At 37.8% G+C, this 15,377-nt stretch overlaps 1 protein-coding gene and 1 long non-coding RNA gene across 2 annotated transcripts in view; one reads left to right on the top strand and one right to left on the bottom strand.

Annotated features, from left to right (window-relative positions):
- Nucleotides 1-10,611, bottom strand: part of ANKFN1 (ankyrin repeat and fibronectin type III domain containing 1) — a 132,077-nt gene extending 121,466 nt beyond the window's left edge. Inside the window, exons 1-4 of the mRNA XM_068209676.1 lie at nucleotides 10,463-10,611; nucleotides 10,360-10,432; nucleotides 4,692-4,749; nucleotides 3,517-3,739 (exon numbers count right to left, since the gene is read on the bottom strand). The gene's annotated coding sequence lies outside the window, so the exon portion shown is untranslated. The remainder of the gene's footprint in view (nucleotides 1-3,516; nucleotides 3,740-4,691; nucleotides 4,750-10,359; nucleotides 10,433-10,462) is intronic.
- Nucleotides 9,598-13,153, top strand: LOC137485255 (uncharacterized). Its single transcript, XR_011005242.1, has 3 exons — nucleotides 9,598-9,705; nucleotides 11,100-11,262; nucleotides 12,921-13,153. It is a non-coding gene; the product is annotated as an uncharacterized lncRNA (long non-coding RNA).
- The last annotated feature ends 2,224 nt before the right edge of the window (nucleotides 13,154-15,377 follow it).

Raw genomic sequence — 15,377 nt, 5'->3', positions numbered from 1 at the left:
TGAAGCACGTGCATGGGCTGATATAATGCCACAGAATCTGAGCATGTAGAACAAAGAATGATTTGAATACAAACTCTTTGTGAGTGTAGGAGAGAATGCTTATTATGTGCTTGCATAATCACATCTTTCATCCAAAATTAGAATATGCTGAGTAAATCCCAAAACAATTCAGGACTTCTCTAGAGAAATTCCCACACTTCCCAATTGTTCTTCAGGCTGCTTAAAGGCCATGTAGCTCAGAATCTGCTGCAGGCTGCAGAATATTTCCATCTGACCTTCTGATGAGTTTCCACTTTGTTTTTTCAAAGTTGAAAACAGAAGATCTACTACTGGGCTCACGAATACATCCAAATGCTGGAGACTGGCTATAAGAGATATCATAAAAGGGTCAAAAGCTATGTTTTAAATACAAAACTTTCTTGTGTCTATTAAACATCCACAGAGCTACCTTGCCTGTATTTTTTCCAATACCACTTAAAGAAGTCTATCAGTGTTTGCAACAAATCATATAATCAGCTGGGCCATTTAAGTAGTACATTTGGGTTGCAAAGCAGAAATTCTGCATAAGTAGGTGGTGAACATAGTAGAACAACATTTTTGCTTGGTTTTTTTGATAAACCATTGGGAAGTTTCACACTGATTCACCAATGGCTTCCAGTTGATAAAGTGTTGTTCACCTAAAAATAAACTAAGCTAAAATGTAGCTCTAACTATATGAAAAAGAACAAATTTAAAATCAGTGTTTTTTGGTTTCTCTTTTCCTCTTCTCACCCTTGTCCTGCCCCACATCAAACCAGTGCTGGCTAATACTGAGCCACACAAGCACTGGAGGCTGAAACAGTCAGAAGCATAAGAAAGTTTCTCCAAGTTTAGTGGAAGTCTGTCATTTATGCCAGAATCACACAAAAACACATTTAGAAGTAGCATTATCCTGGCAATTCAAATGACCTCACACACCTAAATCCTGTTTTCAAAAAGAGTGCCTTGAAAATGTAATACTTTTCATAATAAATGGATCTTTTCAAAGAGATTGAAACCTGAGCCCCCCTATTTCTTAAAGAGACATCATAATCCAGATGCATAGATTTTAACATTAAAATGGAGAAATTAATTAACTGTGTGATTTCAAAACACTTAATGTCCCAATAAAATATTCCACAAAGGTTTTTTCTGCAGATATCTAATCTAATCTTTGCTTTCATGGAGGATCTGGATTTTCCCCTGTGTTATAGGATAGCTTCAGATTACAATAAACCTTAAAAAAAACAAACCCCAAAACTATGAGGGAAAACTAAATGAAAAATTGTTTCTAGTTTTGATAGCTTCCGTTCTGTAACAAACAAAGCTTTAAAGTCTCTGAAGTGTTTTTGCAAGGTACATTCAGCTGCACGTGGAACATTGTAACTGGAGGTAAACACATCGCCAAACTTGGCACCTATAGCAAGACATTCCCTCCCTAACAGAGGTACTGAAAGGGCATTGACAAACATTGGAAAGAGCAAAGAAACAGGGAAAGAATGGGTTTAAATTTTGGATAGATCTTAATTAATCTATTCAGTTGTGAGTTTAACCCTATCTGATCATCATTACTGATATTTCTTTTTTTGATAAATGCAGAATCCTCAAGAACACTATTGCAATGATAAATAACAGAACTTGCACTCAAAAGATTAGCAATTCCCAATTCCTTCACCTTAGAGAGTAATTATTTTTCTACATCAAGTATTATTGTGTTTATGACTAACACAAAATTAACACAGTTGTTGTAAAAAGCTTTTTATATGTATTACACAGTTTCACTGAATGCATTGACTTGTTCTATAGGTATGCACTGAAAAAACTGTTCAGAGTTCAACAAGAATTTTGCATGGACTAAACTCTGCAAAATATTCTAAATATAGCTAAGAGGTGAAGTTTAATATTATTTTATATAGGAACTTTTTCAGTCATAAATATGTAGGGAAATTTGTTGTCACTAAAACAAAAATCTGTCTTATTTTAGGAGGAGACCATGTTTCTCCTAAAACCAAAAAAGAGCTGTAGTTTTTGGATTTCACAGTAAAAATGCCAAAACCAATTTGATTTTAGGGGAAAGGATTTCTAGCCAGTCCTAATAATAGGGAAAATTCTCTGTCATCATTCAGTTTAGCTGAACAAGAAGTCCTCAATTTATTCTATAAGTGCAGAAAGCACTTGTAAGAACCTATATTTACAACATCTAATAGCATCATCCACCAAGTCTACACTAGGAAAGCTGCAGGAACAATAAAGGCAAGAAGTGCAAGAGAGGACCTGTTGAGATTAGCAGAGTAATAGGACATGCCATCACATTGAAAACAAAGGAAATGGGTATGAATTCCTTGGTGAGCTACTGGCTACCCTTCTGTCATTGCTTACACTGAGCTCAGTACAAAGTTTTAGGTAAGTGCTGTGGAAACTGTTTAGTTACATGAATCACTCTTTATCTAGAGCCTCTGACAAGAGACAGTCAAATCAAAGTCTTTCAGAGAAGACAGATCCATGCAAACTTATTTCCCTCTTTTTCACTTCCAAAAGGCATCTTAATCAGTTTGTGAAACATGAAAAAAGTCTAGCCTGTTGCAGTACCACATAAATGTTGTAAAAACCTGAAGTGCTGTTGCTGTAGAAGGCACATGAGGTTTGAATCTGCTGCTAATAAACAGTGCTTGGAAAACATACTGAGAAATAATTGCAGGTTAATAACCAGGTTTCAGAAATTCCAAAGGATCCACTTTTATTCCATGTGTCATAGCAGTTTGAGTGTGCAGTACAGTGCAATGTAATCTTAATTAGCTTCCTTAATCTTCATTGGTTGGAGTTGAGTGGTTCTTTTCAAAACTGGTCCCCTAAAGTTCTTGATAACTCCCAAAATTAGTCTTTCTTTTGTTATCACAAACACACCCACACACACACACCCAACCTCTACATTTTTCCAGAGAATCAAAGGAAATAAGAACTTTTCCTTAAAAATACACCCCTGTTTGTCTTGGACTATCACAAACTCTATGCATACTCATTCCAGGTTGCCAGTTTTTAGTACTGGCTTTGCTCATGTGTAAATGCAGGTAAATTATTGCTATTAACACCTTCCCATAAACTGACTCTTGAAAAAAACTGTAGAAATATAAACAGTTCCATAAATAGAAATTATGGACACCCAGTCTTAAATATGATGATTACTGGTTTATAAGTATGTCCCATTAAAAGGTATTGACCACACATCATAGTATCAGTATATACTCAGTTTAAAACAGTAGCATTTACTTGGAAGGCATAACAAAAGTGCTTTCTCCCCAACAAATAATTCAAATTCCATTCTTCATATAAAATATTCTACATATTTAGAGAACAGCAAAGAAATAATCTGCTCATGCGTCACATTAAATGAAATGCAATTTTTATTCTTCAAAGATGAAAAGCAATGTTTAGAAATGCATGTGGTATTCTGCTCATCGGGTAAGTGAACTGTCTAAGAAATTATTTGAGAATACTTACATACAGTGACTCCAGTGTGCTTTGCCCCTTTCCACTTGTGCTGTTATTCAAGCCTCAACTGAAACAAACCATCTTTGACAGTTTGCATTTCCTCAGAGCTGCTCTGTCTGTCTGCAATTCCCGAGATGGACACTCTTCCAATAATTTATATCCCTATCAGAGTTCTCCTGCTCCCCAAGCAGAGGCAGCACAGTCGCTCTGTCATCTCCCACTTGCTGAGCTTCTGCAGCAAAGAAACAATAGAGGGGAAACCGACAACTGATAGTGTCCAACTACTCAAGGAAAAGCAACCTGAGACCAGAACGTAACACATTAGATGGTAAGGGTAGACTGAAGTGTGTCATCTGTCCTCCAGTGGCATTTTGAACCCTCAGAAAAACTGTAAAATACTGACAGTAAGCTTGGGAGGGAACAACAACGCTAGAAAAGGATTTTAAAGCAATCATTCTCAAGAATACAATGGTATTCAAAAAGCAGATGCTCCTTTAAAATTAAATTATGTCTTAATAAAAGGAAAAATTCTCAATTTCTCTTTACCAGGACAGCAGCAAAGGCTGCAATACTTCTGACAGATATTATGTTTCCTTCAATAAGTTAAATGACACTGTTAATATTAGCACTATCGCATTGGCAATTATGTTGCATGAGAATTAAAAGCCGTGTAACTCTTTAAATAATAAAATTTCTGTTTTGAAGGAATAACAAGAAATAATTCTGATATTCTGATGAAGGGCCATCTTTTAACAGTCTCTTAAATTTATTCTAGTGTATGAGATACCTTAATTACAATAACTTCTGTGTTGAAACAAGCGAACAGATGAATTGTAATATGAATCTTCAAGGCAAGCTCTCCATTAAAAAGAGGTCTCCTCCTCAATATTCAGTTATATGAATCAATAATCATTCCCACAGGCCTACTTATTCAAACAGAGGTAAATTACATTCTATGTACAGGAGTTCTCAGAAATTTTATCAGATAGTGCTAAGGTTAAGAAAGCATTCAATTTGGAGGGACAGTTTGGATTAGAATTTAAATCTCCATTGGAACATAATTAATGCACTAAACATCTATTAATAACCACAAAAACTGCTAGAAGAGTCAGTTCTTTTACTACATTTTGAGAGTTCAGTAAAACTTATTTTTATAGACAGGACTAAACATTTCTAACACTTACTTTACAGCCTCCTCTGGGATGGTATATACTGCTGCCAACTCGGCACCACTTCCTGACACTTCAGAGAAAAAAGAAAGAAATATTAAGCACGGTGGCAGAAGAAAAGTTTAAGTGCCTAGATTAATGTTTCTGCATTGGAATCTGGCTGAGATAACACAGCTTTTATAAGAGGGTATTACCTTTTTTAATTGAAATCAATGACTTGGGATTTCTGCCCCCCACTCTCGTTGTAGAGTACACAGAATCAGAATCTTGACATTTGGATCATTTGTATTATTGGGAGGAAATAATAACTTAAAGATGGGAAACACATAAGGATATAAATTCAACAATGTCAGTAAATTCTCAAGAAAATATTCGTATCTAATAGTCCCCAAACACAGTGCTCAAGTGCCAGAAGTCCTTTAGGACATAAAGTGAAGATATTAAGCAGCTAGAATCACTTAATACCATGACCTCATTCACATGGCAGTGCTGGAGAGCAAGGAGACAAAATAATTATGGTCACAAGGGTTTAATGTGACCTTCTATGGACAAGTCTTGCCAGTGACTGGCTGTTTTCATCCCCTGGATACATAATAGGCTAAAGGAGAAGGGAGGAGAAAGGAACCTGGTGGAAATGTCATTGTATCCCTTGTCTGAATGAAAGATTTTCTGGTGCAATCCAAAGAGAACCTATTTTGCTGTAAATCTTTATTTCTTATGCCTCATGCAAAGAACTGATAGAAGACAAACCATTTCACAGCATAGGTAAAGAAAAGCCTCCCACTGTCGAGCTATTTACAGCTCTTAATAGAGCAGATATTGGCATGCTGGAGATGCAGCATGTATAGCTGGAAGAAGAATGGAACATGCTGTGTCTTCTATTTCAGGGGGAAGGCAAAAAGCAAAAAGGAGACTGAAGTAGTTGCCACTTGGACACTTTTAGAATGCAACAAAGTGTTCAGGCACACTCCAAACTGTGCTCAAGGCCCAGGCCAAAGGTCTTGGTCAGGGAACCTCACAGGAATTACAGTAGAACATGCAATAAGTGAAGCCTTGAGAGCCCCAGCTGAAGCATTTTCCAAATTTTTTGTCAAAGCCCTCCCAAACTTTCCCCATCACCAAGGGTAAGTCATACTGCTGTCATCATATGAGGGGAGGGTCAATTAATATTTTCACTCTTAGAATAGAATTATTTATTAAGAAGTTCACAAGGTTCTTGAGACCCTCAGCCAAAGAAATTGAAAAAATATATTCAGATTCATTTTAGCAATAGCCCACAGATAAAACTTGTAAAAATGTCAAGTCTAACTTTCAGGAGTGATTCAGTCAGATTAGGCATATAAATCACTTGGATGCATCTGAAATTTGTGCTTGAGACAAAGCCAATTTAAGGAAAGAATATATAACCAAGCTTTTCTTAAACAAGCACTAAGTAATGTAACTAGGTTAGAAAATAACAGAGATGTGAATATTGTTTGTTAAAAAATTAGAAGGGATTGCTGTGGTAGGATTTCCTATGACTTTATGCAATTGTCAGAAGCAAAGGAATGAGGCTAATTTTAAAGCAGCTGCTGTTTATAATATTCTCCTTTAGATCTCCACTTCTAAATCCTAGCCCACGGTGCAGCAGAGACCCTCTGCTGACACAAGAAAATTATTGAGTCAGTATTTTCCTTCCCAATCTTTCAGCTGACCTAAGCAGCTCCTAACACTTGCCAGCTAAGATGACTCAACACTACAGGTAGATAACATTTTTTTAATTTCTTCCTGAAGTTCAAATAATACAAAAAGTCTTTCACTCCCCTCAAGATCAAACCTCAGCAGACAACTTGCAGCTCCCTGCTTCTCTGAAGCACCGATTACTTGGAGCTTTACTAAGGCTCAGACAAGAGTGAGTCAGACATTGACATCCAAAGAAAGCAATGTCCTGCTGTGTCTATCACTATACAGGAAAACTCAGACAGAAATTCCAGGCTCCCATGCCTTTGACATCCAGCTGTATGCCTAAACAAAGTTGAGTTTTCTCTTTTCTGGCTCCTCTTGGAAGTCTACCAGCTGCAGCAAGCAATCCAGAACTGCTTTGCTGGGTATCAGACCAGACTTATTTACTCTTTTCATTAACCGTGGAGGCACATTTTCTCAGGGCTCATTCAAATCCTCATATTCTCCAAATACAGTTATCAGAATTAGGGAGACTCTAAACCTACTGAGATAAGACCAAAATGGACATTCTCAATTTGTCTCAGTCATTGTACATGTCCAAATGAAGGAAAATAAGTTCTGCCAGAGTTTTGGCAGATGTCCAATATTCTGGACCTGATCAACACCCACAGAGAATCTTCCACAGATTCAAAGTGGAATAACTGAAATGTGCATGAAGCAAGTTTATGTTATCAGTTTCACCAGTCACACATAAGCCTAGTTTGTGCCAAGGTGAATGTCAGCCACTGAATACCTGCAGCATAACCTTATTCAGGAGTGTATTACCAACATTATGAAATCCCAAATCAATCCAGCTGGGGTACTTTCCCTGCCAATAAGAGGAATAATGTTTTTTGTTTATAATATCTAATCTTTCAAATTCAAGAGCAGCTTGATTCTACTTCAGAGATGGGGAAATCAAGTCACAGGAAAGATACTGGCTAAAAAGTACCCAGTAGCTCAGTGGCTTAAGACTGGATTAGCATCTGAATATTTGAATTTGCCACCCAGATCCTCACTAACCACCCTCTCTAGCAAGCTGCCAGCCTCCCACTGTCCCACACCAGTTACAACTTCATCTCCAGTGGAGAAGCTCAATCCCAGCAGCCAATAGCTGTGTGTACCTTCCACAGGCACTTACTGACTGCAGGGGCATCTGAGCAGGGCTGGCTATTTCTGGCTGGTATTCCCAGCTCCAGCTGGGCAGATTCTGGAGAGTTCACCTGACAGCACTGGCTCAGAACAAGGCTGACACAGACACACAACACAAACAGGAAGAAATGGAGAGAGAGACTGGGTGTCATTGATAAAAGATTGTATGCTTACTAGGCTAATAAATACAGTGTCTGCACATGCCTGTAGGTGTGTGGAAATCTCATTTAACAATGTCACGTTTCTGAAGTGTGCAGCTGGCATAATGCAGATAATGCACTTTAAATAAAGCAGTCATTGCCTTGTCATTTTGTAAATTAATCTGCAGCAGACTTAAGATAGGGCAAAGGTAATCCCATGGTATGCCTTCACTTCTGATGCTGGTTTAGCCACCCTCATTCCTGTCAAGACAGACTAATTGTTTTGTTTTTGTGGGCTCCTAGGGAATAACACACTTACAAATTTGGGAAAAATAACAACATTGACTGTGGCGACTTTTGATCAATCACCACCTAGCTGGGAATGTCAGACCTATTAAGTGTCCCTTCTTTGCCAAAAATTAATGAACCAAAAATAAGTACCAGAGTTTGGAACCAGCTCTGTCTCAGCTGTATTCAATGCCACAGTCACACTGGAAGATGAGGAAAGGGAAAAAAAGGAGTGAAAGAAGAAAACAAAGGATAGTAACAATTGCAGCATGTTTTCTTTTTCTTCATTATTAAGTATGAGCAAATACTAGAACGTATAATGGCCAAAGGGAAGATGGCTTATTTTCTATTTTATTGATCAAAGATTCAAAGAGACTAAAATTTAGGAATGAACAATAAATAGCTCTTCTTGTCCATCATTTCACATACACATGGTGTTTAACAGAAGTCAGCCAAATGAGCCAGCTTTTCATAAAACCAAATTCCAACCCCAAACTTCTGAAGCACTACAAATTAAGCTGTAGTTTTCCTTCAAGTTTTTAATTTTTTAGATCCTCATGAATTTTCAGGAGACTGTGTCGAAGTCTTTGATAAACAACTTTCTGATGAAAAAAAATATTAAACAGACTTTTTGTATTAAGTTTAAAAGAAATCTTCTGGTGTCTAAAAATACCACCAATAAACTACAAAGTAATCCAAAGAGGAATGATTTTTTAATTTCCCAGATCGTATAAAATTTTAGCAGTAATATATATGGGGGTTTTTGTTTGATTTTTTAAAAATTCAGAACTATTGCGGCCTCTTTTCCTTTTATTTCCCAAGATCTTTTGGCAACAATAAACTTATTTGAGTTCCTTTTAAAAGAAGGTCAGATTGTCTCAAGACAATTAAAAGGAACCATGCTGTTTGAAGTAACACTGCCATGGTCCTGCTAATGAGCCTTGTAATCCTGAAGTTATGGTAGAAGCAAAAGACATTTGGTACAAACAATGACAGTCAGTCCCACAACATTTTTATGTGCCATGTCAGAAGAAATTTGCAAGAGGAAATTGCATCTATTAAGATTATATTTTTGAATAATTTGAAGGTTAATACTTTCAAAATAAAAAAAAGGTCAAAAGCACTGCAGGTCTGCATTTCTCAGGTAAAAGCCTCTGACCATGAGCCATTCAGACAGAATGGTTTAGGGTTCAATCAAAGGCTCAAAGCACAAATTTGCAAGAACCAGGAAAATAGTTTGGATTTATCTAATGTTTTATTTAATAAGAAATTAAATCTGAAAAATTTCAGAATGCCAATTTTGCACCCACTTTCCACATGGAGTGTCTTACCTTTTTCTGTTTGAAACTACCATTAGACTTCCACATTTCTTTATAAATCTAAAAACTTAACAAATTTCAAAATATATTCTAGTGTGTTTTCTTTCAATATTGAAATTAGGAGGTGGATTGGCTAATCACCGTCCCTCACCATGGCTAGTTCTTCCACAAACTGTGTGAAGTAATATTTCCATAATGTTATTATAATATTTCTATTTTCATAATGTTATGTTGTGTACAAGTAGATATAGGCAAAGCTACATTTATTCCAAGCCTCTGAGTGGCCATGGGCCAGCTGCCATGAGAGCTGAGGCTCAGGGTGCCACCACAGCCCAGGCCACGGGAGCAGAGCACTAAACTGGCAATGCCACCTCAACTACAAAACCTTTGCCTCTTCTCCATGTCACATTATGCAGTTGTTTCGGAGAGGTATTGAAATAAATATTTACACAATCAAAACCGTGTATTGTGTATAAAATATTTGCACAAACATCCTCCTGTGTGGGGCTGCCTGGAAGGTTTTCTGACCACATACATTTTGGTCTCATTATCTCAGCCACTGCACCAGCAGCATTATTAGGAATGGAATTTTTAAATGTGGCCATCACGTGGCTGAAGCTCAAAACTGCATCTTCAAATTTAAGCAGAGATTTTTGTGGAGGCTGGAGGAGTGCCTGTGCAGCCTCAGCAGTCTCAGCTGCCCCAGGAGCCCACACAGCTTCCAGCAACATCCACAGCCCCCAGCCTTGCCCTGGATCCCATCCCACAGCTGCCCTCCAGCCCTGGGGACTGTGCAGTAAAGAAGGAAGATGTCTGAAATCTGGCTCTATCACCATTAACCTCAAAAGGCTCACTGCTATCCCAAAAATGTCCCTTGGGCTGCTGAGGCCCTGGTAATTAATGTCCAGGAGAGCACGCTGCATTCCATGGACTTACAGCTCCACTCCTGGTTTCTGAGCTTTCTCACCTTCAGAATGACATTTCATTTTTGACAACACATCCCCTTTCTAGATCCTCCCTGCCTCTGCTTTCCCCCATCATCTAGAGGAGACACTAAGTTGTGCAAATATTTCAGAAACTTACTGGGAATGTGGCCTGCCAGAAGCCTTTCTCTCCCTACCCTCCACCACATGTCTCAGGTGACAAGATTTTTCCCCTTTTGTGACAGCAGTGTTCCCTCTGTGACAGTAGTTTTCCCTCACTGACAGCAGTTTTCCCTCAGGTGACAGAAAAGGAGCTTTCCCTCAGGTGACAGAAGAGGATTTTTCCCTCAGGTGACAACAGTTTTCCCTCAGGTGACAGAAGAGGAGCCTCCCCTCAGGTGACAATTTTACTTGGGGTGACATTTTTTCCCTCAGGTGACATTTTTTCCCTCAGGTGACAACAGTTTTCCCTCAGGTGACTGCACAGGAGCCTTCCTCAGGTGACATTCCCCCGCTGTTCAGAGCTAAATGTGTTCACAGAAGGAAGAATCCCTTAGGAAGGGACGAGGGAGGGGGATTGTTTATGTGATATTCTGTGTTTTAGCAGGTCAAGGGAAAGAACCCTTTTCTGCCTGGTAGTTATTTTCTTTTGGTCTTTACATTTTGTGCTATTATTGAGAGATGAGCAAACCCCACCCTTTTTTCTGAGTTTTGTGGAGTTTGGAAGGAGTTAAGGGAGGCACTGCATGCACAGTGTATCCCTATCTTGGGCATTGGCTTTTTCCAGGTGGCAAATAAAAAGTGATTCAGCAAAACCAGTTGTAAAGGGGAAGGATGGGGCTGCAATGTGAGACACGCAGTCATTGTCAAAGATTCCTTTTGCTAACTGTATCTTTGCAGATTGAGCTGCCAACATTACATGGAAAATGTTGGAGAGGAAGGAAATGATCCCTTTCAATTTCTGCCATTGCCTTTCTCTTGATTCCGTGGGGCGTTATGGGCGTAAATTGTAGTCAAGGCAAGAAGGGGGGCATGCTATCTGACTTCAGGCAGTGAAACTGAGGTAGGTATTTTTAGTTAATTTACTAAATACTGTGATCAGGTATCAGCCTCTGGATCCCTGCCCAGTGTTGTTTTGCTTTCACTCTTACTTATAAACACATCTACATCCAGATAAAAGCTTCTTTGTAAATTTTATTTATTTGGAGGTTTCTACATGGGATGAAAAAGCTTTAAATGGTAGATGTAGAAGTAGCTTTGGATCTAGACAAATTTTGCACTCACCAAAACAAATTTGAGCCAAATTTAGAAGTAGTGCCATATGACATGCTCTTGGGGAGAGAGACGCTGGCTGTAAGCCCAGATTTGACAAAGATCTTTTGCACATTTTTATCTTTATACTCTGTGAATAGTCCCACTGATCATTCTGTCAACCTGAAGTACTAAAACATCATCAGGCTGGCACTTAAGTTTTAAAAAATTGATTTTTAAATGAAAGAACTTTTTAAAAGGCATTTTTAACTTCACTTTCTGTTTACTGAGCCTTAAGGAAACATTTGTGTCATGTTTTCCAGTCTTTTTCTTTGCAATGACAGAAACCCTTTTTTTCCCCCCAAAATGAATCTGGATGTTCTCATGCAGACTTACAACTTTCAGAGATGAGATTTTAGGCAGATGTCATACGTTGTAAGATTCTTGGTAGGAACTGAAAGAGTTGGCACCACAGACAACACAGCACTTGTTTAAAGTTTGCAGAATGCCTTGGATCATAATTTCTTTGGGGCAAGAGTGTTAATTGTGTTGTGGCTAAGTGATGCACGTGCAGTTGTGTGTAAGTGTGTGTAGCTCGCTCTTCTGATGCTCTCTGTGTCTGCTTCAGTCTTTTCATTGCACCATTTTCAGCCCCTCATGCAGCTGGTCCAAGGAAAGTACCAGTGAATTAAAGATAATTACAGGCCAATGACTAATGCTTTTATTCTGTGGAAATCATGGGAGAAGTGGGTAAGAAGGTGGCAGAGTCTGATTTAACTTCAGAGCAGGTGTCTTTTGGAGAAAGTCAGCATACCCACGGAAGCAAAGAAAAAAAGTTCTCAAAATTACTATGGAAATTCTCCAGATAACAAGCAGAAAATTAAATTTTGTGCAAATGGGGACAAAAAACAATTAGCATGTAGCTGGAAACAACAGAGAAGCAAGCATTCAAAGGGTATTATTGATGTGCTTTAATTAAAAATTAAAGTAGCTTAGGGGCTGACCTGAAGTGTTGGCAGTGAAATCAAACCAAACCCAAGAATGTTTGTTTCACACACAGCACTTAGCAGCCGCAGCTGCCATCAGCCAATACTGCTACAAGGTTCTACAAAGAGTGCAGTTACACAGCCTCTGTCCCAAACAATCCTCATTTAGTGTAACAGGCAGAGGGTGAGTTTTACACATGGAGAAATAAAGCATAGAAAAGGTGGTTATTCCTCTGTGAAATAAAAAATATTTATGAGAGGAGGTGAATACTGATTCCATGTCTGAAGGAAATATTATGCCTTCAAGAGCATACTTTCTTGACACTCTTTGTGACAACCCACACTGTTACTTTTATTGCATAATAGAATATTTTTATTGCTGTTTAACTGAAGAGGTCAGTTAAGGACATAGTTACATATTGTTTTTTCACAATTTGTCTCTGCCACATTTTTTATGTCTACATGTCCTCTGTGATTATCATAGGTACCCATGGAAGGATAAGACATGAATTATTATAGAGGGAAACAATGCTGTAGCTGCCCAGGTTGAGGCATATTTATACATGGACAGCAAATCTTGTATGCAGTTTGAGTGACACAAATTACAATTCCTGGCTAGGCTATTAAAATCTATTTTGACAGCAAGCAAGTAGACAAAGGGGAATGAAAGCAGCTTTGCTGAACCTGCAGGACACAGATAAAGGTTGAAGCAGAACTCAACCAACAAATGAAGCTACAACTCAGTTTTTGGTTGTAGCCAAAAATCCCCATGTCTATGGTCAGGCCTAGCAGAAAAAGTTAGTAAACTGTCAAAAACATACAGTGGAAGTGTCTATGTCTTTTCCGACTGCAGAAAATGTGTTTTCCCTTGCAATATACTCTCTTTAGCCAACCTTTCTCTCACCTTATTAATGTACAGATTATAATTACTGATTTCCCCAGACTAATCCTTCTTTAAATACATCCTTCTTTTGGAGGAGACTGTGGGTAAAAGTTTTGCAGCATCTTTGAGTGCTCTGTGGTGGTACAGCCCTGGCATTGCTTAGGACTGGCAAGGCCTTGGCACAAAAGTGATCTGCATACTTTTTCTTCCAAGGATCCTGATTAGTTAAAACTTACGCAGGAAAAGATAACCTCCCCAGAATTCCTTGGGAAGCTTTCTTTCTTGTGTCTAAACTACTCTGGAACAAACTTACAGAATGAATACCTGTAGACTGCAAGGCTTGTTTCAAAGCTCATCAAACACAAGGACTTCCTTTGACTTTAAGACTACATTGGATTATTGAAATCATCGTAAATGACCTAAGAATTGCTTGGGAAAGGCCCCTGCTGTGTCAGGCCCCCTGAGGCATACGACTCTAAAAATTTGATCTACAAATTTGACCTAAAAGTAGATTTTTTGGCTTCATTAGATTAATTGTGAGAGACCCATAGCAGGTTCTTTACAATCACTGAAGGGAAAGCCTAAACCATGTCTTGAAATGCAAGTCATGGTCTCTTTCAGTAGAGTCTGCTCTATGAGGGCACTGGGCTAATAAATGGTTTCTGCTTTTTTAGTTTAATTGCTACTTCACTCAACAAAACCCTGATAGAATCCATAATAAGACAATCAACACACCATAAGCTTTTTAATTGTTGCAATATATAGGGGTTCCCATTTGTCTTGCTGGCATTATGTCCCATTTCTCTTGCTGGCTTTCTGCTACAGATAGGTTGGGGCTTAATTTCAGCATTCTATGGCCAATCTTACCAATCCTAAACAGTCTCCCATATTGTAGTCCCTTTATCAAAACAATTGGAATATGATCCTTTTGTAATTTTATGTAATACTATTCTCAAGGAATAGTTTTCTAATGGTGCTGTGCTGTTGGCAATTGATTCTCAATGTTCAGCATTCTGGCACCTGCATATTTCTTACAGGTATTCACATGCACACTTTTAATTACCTGCCAGATTAACATACTAAGGACCATGATAAGGGACACACATTTTACTCCAATAATATGACCTTCTCAAATATTGTAATTGACCCTTTGCATGTTTTTTCCCTCCTGTAAAGAACTGTTATTCCTATTAAGATCTATCTTAAATATAAATCACAGAAACAAATAATTTCTTAGGCTGCAGTATCTAGGAGCACCAAGAGCACAATGAACATTTCATGAAATAAGACTTCTTAAGAAGTTTGATTTTTTTTTTAAATTACCTTAATTAGATAATAAAAATTATGGAATTTACTATCAAGCAGAGGTTTAATATATATCTTTGACTTTGAAGAAAGTCCTTATACAGAATTTATTATACTTGTAGTTAGTATATTGATATTTTTCTCATCCAAAACTGAGATTGAGCAGGAAAATCATTAAAAAACCCCTTTTTTAAAGACAATTAAAGCCATTTTTATTTAATATTATTTTAATATTTTTAATTTAAACTTAATCTCTGTATAAATCCCTTTATTTAGCTACCTAAGAAGCCAAAACGGCATTCATTCTGATGTAGCTTTCTGGCTTCTCTGTGTAAAAATATTAATAAATAATTTAAAGTTAATTTTAGTGTGAAAAATCAGAGGAATCTTGTATGAGTTGGTTCACCATTTCAGCAGTATTACCATGCTGCCCTCTGGAGTACACTAACAAAGCACTGCATGGTAAAGTTTTGGAGACATCTGCTGTTCTTCTTTGCATCCAAGAAAATTATCACTGGGAAAAGGAAGCCTTGGCTAAACTCTTTGAAAAGCAGGAAGAACATGGAGTGTTTTACTTCACTTAACCCAGAGTTTTTGGGCATGTTTTCACTACATATGTATTACTATGCAGGAGTTCATCCCTGGCTAGACCCCAAAGCCTTTGATAAAAATGTGATTATTGTAGGATTATCTCAGTGCTTGTATTCAAGTTCTTTAAGAGCAGATTTTAATTATAGAATCACCAGATTCAGG

The sequence above is a fragment of the Anomalospiza imberbis genome, chromosome 19, assembly GCF_031753505.1.
Source record: "Anomalospiza imberbis isolate Cuckoo-Finch-1a 21T00152 chromosome 19, ASM3175350v1, whole genome shotgun sequence".
Classification (NCBI taxonomy): domain Eukaryota; kingdom Metazoa; phylum Chordata; class Aves; order Passeriformes; family Viduidae; genus Anomalospiza; species Anomalospiza imberbis.
The sequence above is the reverse complement of the archived record's forward strand: the minus strand, read 5'-3'. Positions and strand labels throughout refer to the sequence as shown.